The sequence below is a fragment of the Heterocephalus glaber genome, unplaced genomic scaffold, assembly GCF_053883595.1.
Source record: "Heterocephalus glaber isolate CG9 unplaced genomic scaffold, H.glaber_assembly_v1.0 deba00000331, whole genome shotgun sequence".
Lineage (NCBI taxonomy): Eukaryota > Metazoa > Chordata > Mammalia > Rodentia > Bathyergidae > Heterocephalus > Heterocephalus glaber.
Genome location: NW_028258142.1, coordinates 36156135 through 36169287, shown reverse-complemented (window position 1 = coordinate 36169287; position 13153 = coordinate 36156135). Strand labels below are relative to the sequence as shown.

At 39.1% G+C, this 13153-nt stretch overlaps 1 protein-coding gene and 1 long non-coding RNA gene across 9 annotated transcripts in view; one reads left to right on the top strand and one right to left on the bottom strand.

Annotated features, from left to right (window-relative positions):
• The window catches only part of Slc14a2 (solute carrier family 14 member 2), a 431234-nt gene that overhangs the window by 100945 nt on the left and 317136 nt on the right, over positions 1 to 13153 (top strand). The window lies entirely within an intron of this gene.
• The window catches only part of LOC147830105 (uncharacterized), a 215601-nt gene that overhangs the window by 32147 nt on the left and 170301 nt on the right, over positions 1 to 13153 (bottom strand). For all 5 annotated transcript variants that reach the window (XR_015443860.1, XR_015443861.1, XR_015443858.1 and 2 more), the window contains one exon: positions 185 to 270. This is a non-coding gene — a long non-coding RNA (uncharacterized LOC147830105). The remainder of the gene's footprint in view (positions 1 to 184; positions 271 to 13153) is intronic.

Sequence of the window (13153 nt, the reverse complement as noted above, 5' to 3'; positions counted from 1 at the left end):
AACGTTAGAATATGTTTCAACATGGTAACTGGAGATCTATTTACTAAACTGTTTGGCACATTCAGCACGTCCTGCGGGAATTGTTGGCAGGACCTGCCGTGCATTTTTCACTCCTCCCTGATGCATTACCAGACATAAGGTCATCCCAGTCTAACAGAGATGGGTGCTGCACAGGGCTCATTACCTCGCAGCAAGCCAGCCAGATGAGGCCGTGGAATGTTTTCTCTTCATCATTCAAGCTTGAAAGGAAACTGTCAGCCTCCACTTGCTCTTAAAACAATGAAAATTTAGGTGACAGCATTCTCATTAGCTCAATGGAAATGAAGGATTCTAGGCAAAGACATCCCCCCTTTGCAGCATACTAACAACTCTACTTTCAGTCATTGTAGGAGCTAAGGCACAGGATGGGCCTCAGCCTCTGGAGAAAGCGTGGTGACCATATCAGTGACACATGCATCTTCAGATGAGGAAAGCTTTCAGGAAACACAGGTTCTGAAGTTAGGGAAATGGGTAGGTTTTGGAAAGATAACAGGTTTTCTCTGGCTCCACTTTGCTGAGAAGTGGATACACACATAAAGACTGTCTTCTTGTGACTTATACACATTTTAATTCTTAAAAAATAAGCAAGGGGATCATTATATGGTTAAATTCTGTTCCCGGGAGAAACAACCAAAAGTGCTAAGTGTAGACTCTATTTCTTAGGCTTACATTGCAGAATTTATAATCTAAGAGGATTTGGTTAATATTTGATGAACCACTTGGATAATGCACAGAATTATGGGAACCCTGATAATTGTCTACATTTGTGTAGCATTATTTTCTAGGACATCAATGTGCATTATTTTCTCATTTGATCCTTATAATTGTTGTGTTTAATGACCCTATGGTCTTCAGTCTCTGTTTTTTTTATTAAAAATCTTAGGAATACTAGGACTAAATATGACCTAAATGATAATTTTGGTCAGTGAAGACTAACCAAGGGGTGCATATTGACTTATCAAGGAAACTGTTCTTGTAACTTATGTGCACAGCCACTGTTCTAACTCACCAGCATCTTACTGTACCCCCACCCCAATACACAAAAACAGGGTGTGGATCAGTAAATGGGGGTGAAAGCTCAGGCACTAATATTTTTTTAGAAAACAGTCTAAGTGATTCTGAAACACACTCGAGTTTACCACAGTGCTCTAGCTTATAGCTGATGTTAAAGCGTCGATGTGACCGACCAGAGCCACATGCAGTGGCAGAGCCCACATTCAGATCCAGGCCTCCATGCACCTAGTGGGGCCCTTCTTTCACACATTCTTACCATTTTTCCAAATTAAAGAAGGAACTGCCAAGGTGGTGCTATTTATTTTAACCCATAGTTTTCTTCTTCCTACTCAAAAGGAAAAAAGATAAGAGATGTTCTGTCCAATATATATGGCATATGAGTAAAGCTCCCAAACACCAGTTTTTCTATTCTAGGCATTTCCACCAAAATCCATCTTCTTAACAAGTTTGCGCCTTAGTCCCAAGATTTGGCTCAGATGCTCATCAATAATGGTTCTTTCTTTCTCTTGGAGACTTCATCTTTTGATTGTGAAATTGCAGGATTCTATTGAATTTTGGGTTCACATGATCAATACCCCCAAATATGGAGGAAAGTGCTGGTACAGAAAAGAAAGGACTCCAAGCTCCATATGAGTCATGTTGGAGAGAAGAGCAAAAGTGCTTCTCTCCTTCCACTTCTTTGCCCCTCCAACAAGTAACCTCTTTTTAGTAATTTCTCTACTCCCAGTAATTTCCTTCAGACTTGCAGAAAGCAGGGGCTCATGGAATCATGCAGAATCAAGATTCTTCATGCAGTCACACTTCACTCCACAGCAGGGTGAATGAGAGGAATGGTCAACTGTCCATGTGCATCCTGAGCCCATGCACCGTACTAAGGCATGAAGGCAGATCTTCTAGGCACACCTCTTCCAGGATGCAAGTTGGACAGGCAGACCCAGGGCAGGCATTACAAATTTCCTGCCCAGATGCAGGAAGCCTTACTGATGCCTCACACTTCAACCTTGCTTTCCAGTCTAGATATTAGTGGAAAGCTTTACCTGGGGATTAGGGCAGAAAGCAGAAACAAAGAGAGTTGGCTTTCCTTCCAGCAGGCAGGAAATGGCAGAGCAAGAGGTAATTTCTCTGCATTTTAAATAGTAGATAGATAGATAGATAGATAGATAGATAGATAGATGTATATGTATATGTATAGTGCCTGTCTGCCCTCATTGGGAAATTTCTGATAGCAGAAAATGCTGTTTCCTGTTCTTACTCATAATAAAATATGTTCTACCTAAAATGTCCCAGATTTAGGTAAGGTTCTAAACATCCCTATTTTCTATTATGAGCTATTTTACCTACTTAGTAGCATCCATAATGTAATTCATGTATTTCAGTGTGCATTTAAGCTATTTTTCTAGTAATAAAGATCTGAAAAATCAATGGCTCAGGCCCATTTTAAAATACATACATAAAACACTTTACCATTTTAACTACCTTAAGTATATCAGTGGTATTAAGTACATTCACAATGTTCTGCAACTATTACCAATATCTGTCTCCAGAATTTTTTCATTATCTCAAATAGAAACTCCCTACCCACTAAATAGCACACATACCCTCTCCCTCCCATATGCTAGAACCTGGAAACTTCTATTCTACTTTCTGTATTTATTAATTCAACTGTTCTAGATATATCATAATAATCTTATAATATTTGTCCTTTTGTGACTGGGTTATTTCATTTAGTATATATCATTAAGGTTCATCCATGCTGTAGCAAGTGTCAGAATTTCATTTGTTTTTAGAGCTGAATAACATTCTACTCTATACATTTCGTCTACATTTTGTCTGTGCATCCGTTTGTGGGCTAGACCAGGCATTTCTGTGATGTCATTGTTTGGGTGTGCTGCATTTGTACCTAAGGTGTAGGGTAACAGAAGGGAAGGAAATGATGAGTTATATATAAATAGCAGATTTGGTGAGATTATAGGAAACCTCTGAATGAGGCTTTCTAAACTATAGAAATATTATTGTGCCCATATTTTGTACTGAACTGAAAATGCAAGTAAGGTTTGAAAGATCCTGTGTTTGCATAGGGATAAGTGGAGAGAATGTTGAAGACACCATCTCGAAAATTAGGCAGGAATGGTCACCATAACTCTCTCGGCAACTAAAGAACAAGGTGGAAAAAAATCTAGCTGCATAAGCACTTTTCTCTCCTAAAATAAAAGTGGCAGAACTCTCTGCTCCCTACCCTCAGTTTTCCTTCTTTGCAGACCTAATAAGTTGGCTCTTGATTCCCGCTTCCTCTGTGAAAGTGAGGGAGGGCCTTTGTATCTTCAAGGTGCTGATGTCTGCAGAGCAGGAAGTATGGGCTCTGAAACCCCAGGAAGAATATCCTAAGTGGGAAGGGAATACTTGTGGCCCAGGTAGGATATCTATGTCATCTCTCAACCTCATAGACCCTCTATTGTGTTATTACTAAACATCAATCATGGGTCCTGAGGCAGGAATGGGGGACACCTCCACGAAAAGCAGTAGAGGTCAAAAGCCAGTACTGTCAGAACCTTTCAAGACCTGAGTTATCCTCTAATGCAGCTGCTCTTGGACTTAGATAGGACACTTGAGAACTGAGATCCACAATATCTCAGGGCCTGCGTCAGCTTCTTGGATGGATATTTAGATGTCATGACATTGGTAGCATAACAAAAGGATGAAATTTGTGATGGTGTCTAGAATAAGTCCTAAGAAAGTATCTCTTCTCTTTTTTTCCCTTTACTAGTGGATTTCATGTTATGTAAGAAGCACATGCTTAACACTAAGGATGGAAGCTACTGAGAGGTGACGGTGGAACATCGGGGGAGGGGCCAAGTGGTTTTTATGAAGAGCAAAGGAATTATGGAAAGCACATTGCAAGTCTTGTTATTTTTCTTATAATATGTTCCAAACCCAAACAAACTTGAAAAAAGTATGTGTGCAAAAGTAAACCTTAAACCATTTTGCAAATCCCGCCCTAGATTTCACATTTCTCCAGTGAGGCTCACATTCCTTTATTCAGATTCCAAAAGTAGAGATAATTTGTTCCAAATGTTTCCAAAGCCAACCAGCAGAAGGGCCTAACGATTTTTCCAGAGCTGGAGAAAACTGTGAAATCTTCTACATTCTAATGGAGCATTCAAAGTGAAAGAAAGAAAAGGAGACAAGCAAAAGAAAATGGAAAAGGAATGTTTTGATGATCTATTTGTTTATTTTGTTACAGTTGTGGCTCTTTGGCAAGGTCTAAAGAGACATGTTGATTGCCAGTGTCCCATTTCCTTTGGCAAGGTAGCATTTCTTCTTTGTTATGAGGCACAGTGTGATGAAAATGATCATACAAGTATACATTTCTTGCACAACGGCGAGAGAGCTTATTTCAGAGAGACGATTAGTGCATGCGTGCATGTGTGTTTGTGTGTGTGTGTGTGTGTGTGTGTGTATATGCTGGGGCAACCAAGTCACTGCAATGATTATTTTCTTCCTCCCTAACATAGCTTCAGATAACCATCAATTTGCAGTTTCCAATTCCCTCTGCTAATACAAAAGACCAAATCCCAATAAAGCTTCCATTTATGTATAAGTTTGTTTGAGCCCTTGGGGCCAATGCTGGTGACTGACAACACAGATAATTTATAAGGGCAGGCAAGATTTCATGGAATTGGCAGGAAAGGTTTGTTTTAGTTTTTGCTTGTTTGTTTGTTTTTCATTTTGCTGGGATGCTACCAGAATGTGTTGTTATCTAGCTGTTTGATATGTGTACACCTCATCTCCACTGTGAGATTCCTACAAACCTGGAAGTATGTCTTCCTCTTCTTTGTAACTCCTACAGTACCCAGCATAGTGCTTGACCAACAATAAATGTTTACTTGTTGGGAAGAAAGATAGAATGAAGCACATAATGCGATTTTGTTCATTAAATTTGCATGGAACCAAAGAAAACAGGCAAACTCAACCAGGAAGATAGCCAGATCAGATTTCAAGCCACATGATTTGTGACATAATAACATGTAAGTAATACTTTTAACTTATTAATACTATTATTATTGCCATGAACACCATTTATTGAAGTTGTACTATGTGCTTCCTATAGTGATAAGTGCTTTACATAAATAATCCCCTTCGAAAAAGCTCTGCACATAGGAAATGACTTTCACTCTATAAGTGAAAATATTGAGGCACAATGTATTAAATAACTTTGGATTTCAGTGACTGAACTTGGGTCAGAACCAGCTTGGTGAATAAGTCTTTGTGAATGAGTGGAGAGCTTGAAAGCACACATAGCTGATGTCATAGCTCATTCCCTGGGGCCAGTAGGGCAAAGACCTTGATTGTGATTCTGAGTGTTTGTGTTTCATCAAGACATGTTCTTTTTTTGACTTCTATCCATACCCCTAATTCTAGTCTGCTGAGCTTGAAATTGTGCAACTGATCATAGGCAAAAAGTATGAACAGCTCCAGGGAAATTTATCAGTAGGCTTGAGGGTACATTTCAGGGCACATGGTTTTCTGATTGGAGGTAGGAAACATTTCTCAGTGTGAGTGATGATGGTGCCTGCTTACCAAGGCCTAAGGAGGGCTAGACATACAATGTTAACCATGGCCCTAGTCACTGCGTAATGGGAAATTTACAAGATAAGCCAAGATGCTCATCCACACAGAGTAGGACACAAGAACAAGGATACAGACTTCATGAATGACAGCATGTCAAACTTTGTAGACAGATGTGAAGTCATAGATGTGGTATAGTCAGGCAAATCTTTATTTTCCCAACCAGAGTCACCATTTATCACTTATACCTTCTCAACAAAGCTATTTCTAATTATAAAAAATGTGTGTTAAATAAAGACAACATTGGGTTTAAAATAATAATATCTTGGATCAAGTTTTTCATTGCCACTCACTAGCTAGAGAAGCTATCTCTCTGAAATTCCCTTACTTAAGCTAAAACTCTGCTATAATCTCTGTCTTCCTGAATTTCTGTTATTGTCATGAGGATACAATTAGACATACCACACTCCTAGGAACACAGAAGTGCTTTATACATTTTCAAAAGGTATATGATTAGAAGGAACTTTGATGTATTTCATAAAACCAAAGAAAGACATGAAAATGCATGACTATATAAAATTATTGGTAGATATTTCTGTGCTTGAAATTCTTTTAGTCATTTGGATAAAATAACTAGAAACATGTATGACACAGGTTTTACCACTAGGCAGAGTAGTAAAAGCTTTAGAGTAGGTAAGACTAACAAGTATAATTGGTTACTTGGACAGCTGGACCAAGTAGGGTGAAAGCAGGAGCCAAATTAATTTTCCTCTTGCTCCCAGCATTCTCCATCTTTTATTATTATTATTATTATTTTTTTTTTTTGGTACCGGAGATCGAACTTGGGTCCTTGTGCTTACGCAGCAGGTGATGAAAACACTGAGCTAAATCCCTGGCCCCAGCATTCTCCATCTTTGATGATATATCTCAAAGTTCATAGTTTTCCATGTCACTTTTAGATATTAGTAAACAATTTCACTTTCAGATATTAGATTACCTAATAAAACCTTTTTACCCTCCCCACAGAGCTCAGGAGGAAGTGGAAGACATAATCATATTTTATATATTTACCTTCATGTCCTCTCTTTTTTGGAGAGAATCTCAATTAGACAAATTAATTCTTCCCAACCATCTGTCTCATAAGGCCCCATCTTACCTGGTCAGGTAAGGGAGCGAAGTGAATGATGGCCAGTCAAGGTTTGGTCACTGCAGTAGGTCCCTAGTGCTACCACAATAAACTACTTCAAACTAGGTGCCTTAAAGAACAGAAATCTATTCTCTTACTGTTCTGGAGGCTAGAAATCTGAAATCAAATCAGCAGAGTTGGTTTCTTTTGGATAGTCTGAGGGATAATCTATTCTACAACTCTTCTAGATTCTGCTGGTTGCCAGCCCTCCTTTAAATTTCTTGGCTTGTCAATGGATTGCACCAATCTCTCTGACTTCATATGGCCTATTTCCTTCTGTGTTCAATCCTTTTCTTCAAGGTTGTTGCACTTTTTTTTGCTTCAGGGCTGGGGATTGAACCCAGAGCCTTGCACATGCTAGGCAATTGCTCTACTGCCGAACTATTGGCACAGCCCTCCTTTCCTTTTCTTATAAGGACTTCAGTCATGGGATTTAGAGTCAACCCTAATCCAGTATTGCTTCATCTTAACTTGATTATATCTACAAAGATCCTGTTTTCAAATAAGGTCATATTCACAGGCAGCTGGGGTTAGGATTTCAACATATAGTTTGTTGGTAGGAGCAGGGGCTAGAGGGTAATTCAACCCACAACTTCCTACCAAGTATTGCACAGGTGTTTTGGCTTCCCTCTTTAGAATATATGGACACTTATTCCCTTTGTCTTCAGATTTGGGGAGTAAAACCTAAAGTGAAAATTCCTACTATATCCTCTTATACAGAAAAAAATATCTTAAAAGTACATAAAAATTCAAATTAGCAGCAGAAATCTCCTCTTTCTTCACTCAGCCAGTTTCTAAGGCTGATGAGGTAGTAATCATCTCTCTCTTTTTTTAACCTAAATTTTATTATTTGATAATTCATATACACAAAAATATGATTGGATACCTCCATACTACCCTATTCATCCTGAATGATTCTCAATATCCCAGCATTTTTGTTTCATCTATTTCCCTCCACCTCTGCAGTCTTTGTTTTGTATTTTTTTTAATCTTCCAAGGCATATCCCAAACATAACCATTTACCTATAAATATGAAGTGATCTCTTCTAAACATTGGAGTTCAGGCCATATTTGGACTTCCTCCTCTGCAGACAGTGCATGGAATTAACAGTAAGAGGCACCATCTTTGCCTATGGATGGCAGTTGTGTGGGTTAGAAGGATTCACTACATGTAGAGAATAAATGCTAGCCCCTTCCAAATCTGTGTGCACTCTGACCTCTCTTGTACAACTTTTCAGAGGTTAAGGGCTGCTATAACATTCCAATCATCTAACATGGTGGAATTATCTGTTTTCGTCATACTAGATTTCTTCTTGGCCATCAATTCTGTGTTTCAAAAATGTAATCTTTGCCCACTGATAAGCAAAGTGCTGTATGAATCTCTAGAAACTTCTTTTGAGAGGCTTCCAAGATAGTGGAAGAGAAGAAATGAGGCAAATACATTAATAAGTTTAGATGTTGAGTGGGTTTAGTTAGGAAAATAGAACTATAACTCAAAAAAAAAAATTAGAAACCCAAAGAGGTATAAAAACTTACATGGCTGAGTCAAAGCCTTCACCCATATTGACAACTGCCATCCTGGCCAGAAAAACTATGATTCCACAGCTTAAATTGGAATAAAAGTATGGCATCCATTTAGATGATGCAATTTTGAACAAGACAAACAGGATAGACTTGGGCCTAGGGGCATTAGCACAACAAACTTCCCAGCCCTGTTCCTCAAGATTTGGACCACCTGTGGGAGCAAACATAACCATTCAAATCCTGACTATGAGGCTTTCCATTTCAAAGTTCTTTCCTCAAGAATTCATAAAAATGCAGCTGGGGTGAATGGGCTGAAACCTCCTGAGTTACACAGGGTCTGGCAATTTATCATGTGGCAAGACTTTTCTCCAACTCAATTCAGCTTTTTTCTCTTTGTTCATAATAGAGTGTTTAGGGCAGCTTGTGGTTTCAGGTTATCTCCTGCCTCAGCCAAATTATACTCCCAAATGCATCAATATCTTCTGGGGAATCGTATCCATTGACAGAAGAAATTATTTGCCTTCTCAGAGGATCAAGCAGAGTGGTCTGGAACTGAGAGATGAAAATATTTAGAGAGAGGCAAAAAAAAAATCCTTATTTATAGCAGTGGCTACACAATGCAGTAGACCAGTGACTGGTCATCTCTAAGAGTGACCGTTGGCTTCACCATGGTAGGAAGGATGAAGTACAGGAAAGAGACATCATGCAAGGAGAAACTATCTAAAAGGAACTTTTAAAGGCATTTTCATGAAATCCAAAGCATAGTATAATGCCATTTATTTCATAATGACAGTGTAATTTATATTCTCCAATACACATAGAAAATAACAGGGGATCTGTCCCAGAACTGGTCTTGAGAAAAATTGTGGACTCAGTAAATTGTATTCACTTAACCCATAAATCTCTATTAAAGGCTCAGAAGAGCACTGTCCTGTGCTAGGCACAATGAGAGACTCAAAGGGTATAAATTCTTGCTTCATGTTTAAAAGGAGCTTATGCAATCCACAACATGCCAATCCTTAATGCGCCTTGTCAGAAAGGAATAACAGAGTAACGCATGACTGATTGTGCTTATTCTGGGCAACAGGATCTTGACTCCATTCATTAATTTAATAAGTGTTTATTGGGTGCCAGGCACTGAGCTATGTACTAAGCCCACCCAACATCTACACCTATTAATAATAATATTTGGAATGGTAGTTTAACTTAATAAAGTGTCTGTTGAGATCGACTGAGCCCAATTATAAAATGAGAACTATAATATTTTATTGCACATGGTGGTATACAATGCACTACAAAGATACATAACAGGTTCTGACGTTAGTCTCGGTTTCTTCTTACAAAAACTAATAATTTAAGGCAAAGGGAATGTTTCTGCTTTGTACCACATTCTGTTGCATGTAGCTTGCCTTGCTTTTGTGCCTTGAGACCTGGTCAATGCTGCATTGTTAGCTTCATGATTTGTATGTAATCAGTGATAAATAGAAGACCTAAAATAAAAATTCAATCAGAGGCATGGCCTTCTGTTGAAAGTCTACCTATTAGGAATCCAAAGAGCAATTGCATTTTGTTTTGCCTATTCAATGAGAATTTCCTCTTACTCTTCTGTGAAGAATGCTGTGGACACTAACCAGTAGAGCCACGGGGAGGGAGTGGGGGAGTATTTGGGGAATGGCATGCAATAGCCACATGTTCCTTGTACATGAGAATTGTCTCATCGATTACTCTTTTTAAAAACTTGTGACAATTTCTATCATGGTAGTTGTAGTTGCCAAATTCCCATCACTCCTACCCAAAACTAAAATAAAAGGTCCTTAAGCATTTTGGTCACTATGCCAAAAAAATATATTTATCTCTGTGAGTCTGTCTTGTTTTAAAAAGTCATAGAACTTTGGAAACCATCTTTTTGACTCCCTTTTTAGGTAACCCTTCACATATACAACACATTGCCTTAATCTCTCTTTTCCTTTTATCCGTAAATAGGGAAAAAACAGAAACAACAAAAAACACCTTTGTCTCTTCACCTCATGAGGTTGCCAAGAGGAGTACTGTGTCAGTACCTGTGAAGTGCTGACAGCATGCCTGTGGCAGAGCTCGCACTTGGGAAACAGTGGTGGTGCCTCACATTCTTTTTTTTTGGTACCAGGGATCGAATTCGGGTCCTTGTGCTTGCACAGCAGGCGGCAAAACCACTGAGCTAAATCCCTGGCCCGTGCCTCACATTCTTACCTGGGCTCCTCATGCCACAGACAGGTGCACCACCACCAGCACCTCCTAGTTGAGGACAGTCCACCTGGAAAGCACCCGCTCTACCTTCCTCCATCCACCTCTTCTCTCCTTAGTAATCACCTTCTTCCTTTCACACAGTGCTTCCACAAGAATTTGAGAGAATATACGGACAGTTTTATGTATGTCTGCATTTTTACATAGCTTAATGGAAGTATAACTAATATAAAATAAGTTGCACTTATTTAAAATATGCAATTTACATTTTTGCAAATAATACATCCTTGAGACCATCACCACAGTCAAAAGAATGAATGTTTACTTCCCCACAAAGTTACATATGCCGCTTGGTAATTCCTCCCTCCAGTCCTGCCACTCCTTCTTCCAGCTTACCCTTTGCTCCAGGTAACTACTATTCTACTTCCTGTCACTACAGGTGACTTGGCTTCTTTAGGTTTTATGCAAACAAAACCACACAGTGTAAATCTTTTGCTTTTTCTCCTCTTCCCCCACCGCCTCTTTTTCTCTCTTTCTCTCCTCTTTCACCCACCATAACTATTTTGAGGTTCATTTAAATCATGAGTATACATGAGATGGATCCTTTTGAGGGACATCATATTGAAGATAGAATAATTAACTACATTAGAAAAGAAGGCATAAAAACTGCTTTATTCAGATATAAGAATGCAAAGCATTTTTCATTCCGGGTGTAAGCCCCGGTCTTGCATGTTAGGACATTTATTTAAGGCAGTGGAGCTGATGTCAATAAAAATTCTCTAACCTCATAATCAAGAAAGAACCTACTCATGCTGAGTATTATGTATCTAAGAAGACATGAAAATTTAGAAATTCCTTCCAAAGCAGCTACAATTATTTTCAATTTTGAAGGCTAAAGAAGACATCCTAAACTGCCTGGAGAACTTGCCTTGCCAGGTGACACCCTCCCCCACGGGTTCTCAGGAGCCAAGACTTTGCTGTATTTCACTTATGAGTTTCTTCTTCCAGCCAGGAAAGTAGGAGCCACTTCCTGACTCATTGGATAAATGGCTCCTTTCAGAAGAAAGTGCTAAACTCTTGCTGGTTCCCTGGCCAGAACAAGTAGATGAAGCTCTAGGCGCCCACACCATCTTTGCAAGCTTAATGGGGTGATAATGAGGAGAAAATGGTTTAATCTATGTTTTGGCCTCCTTCTCTCCAAGATGATTGGAATGAGAAAGGCTGTAACTTTGGAAAATCTAGTTATAAAACAGCTTTTAAAAAAACAAATAATAAGGCCTGTTTTGGGAATGTGTAGATAAAGAAACCCTAACAGGGCAAATGTCTGCTAGGTGTAGCTTTGAAACTGGATTGATTAATTAGAAAAATAAGAGGTAGAAAAGAAGACTCAACCTGTCACTACCTGGACAGCCCCACTTTGTGTTGCCTTATTTGTAAAAAACAAAAAAACAAACAAAAAAAACCCAAACAGATTTAAAAGAAGTGAATTCAAAAGAAAACTAAAAAGATATTTGAATTGGAAAAGGCCCTCTAGCCGATAACCTAACAGAATATAAAACGTGAGAGAGAGACCCTAGAAGGAAAGAGCTTTCCAGGAGAAGTAGTGGGGATGCTTATTAACATCAGCCTGCCATAGTTAATAATCTTGCATTAGGCAGGGGGTTGGGCCAGGTGATCTCTAAGAGCACTTTCTCACTCTGAGATTCCAAGATGCTGATATTTATGGTGTAATATTCAGAACCTATAAATCCACTGCACTCAGAAGATGTGACTTATAATGTCTCTTTTATTTCATCAGTTTTCCCCCTGGACCTTGCCTCCTTTCCTCTACTACCTCATTGCCAATAGTGCAGGAAGAGTGCATTCATAGATTCCTGAGTAACATCTGGAGGATATGTGTTGGCCTTCAGCCCTAGACAGATGTTTGGAGACTGTTCCTTTGGCCCTATATTTCACATGGAAATGTAACAATAACTAACTGTCTGTGGTAGCTCCCAGTGTCCTGCAACACCAAATCTAAATCCATAACCTGCAATTCAGCATCCTCCTTTAGCTGGCTTCTACCTTGTCTCATAGTCCAAATACATGGAGGTTCATGGGTTAGGTCCTTCAGTCAGTTGATTGGCCAGTAGGCATTTCCTGAGCATACAATATGTCAGGAATTAATGCAGTTTCAGAAAATGAGAACACATCTCTATACTCGGGATTCATGCCAATTATTTACTTATTCATGGTAGATGATAGCCTCCAAAGTTAAAGTCAGAGGTATGAGAGGACTATGGGTCTGTTTTTCTACTAACTCACTTCCAGGTTATAATTTACCAGGTGATCAGGCTTCCATGTAGTACTCTATTCTGCCATGCACACACAGATTTATTAGCAGGCAAGTATAAGAACAATCACACAACATACCATAAGCAATAAGGGCCCCATCCCTCAGTCCTTGAATGAAATATGCCCTGAAGTGAAAGCAGCAGTGTTCTGGTGGGATTCTTAACCCTCTGGTCTCATGAGCAAAAACACAGGACCCATTTGGCATAACCTCAGGATCCCATTCTGAAGTGAAAAGAAAATTACTCTCTCTAGATGTTTAGACTTTAT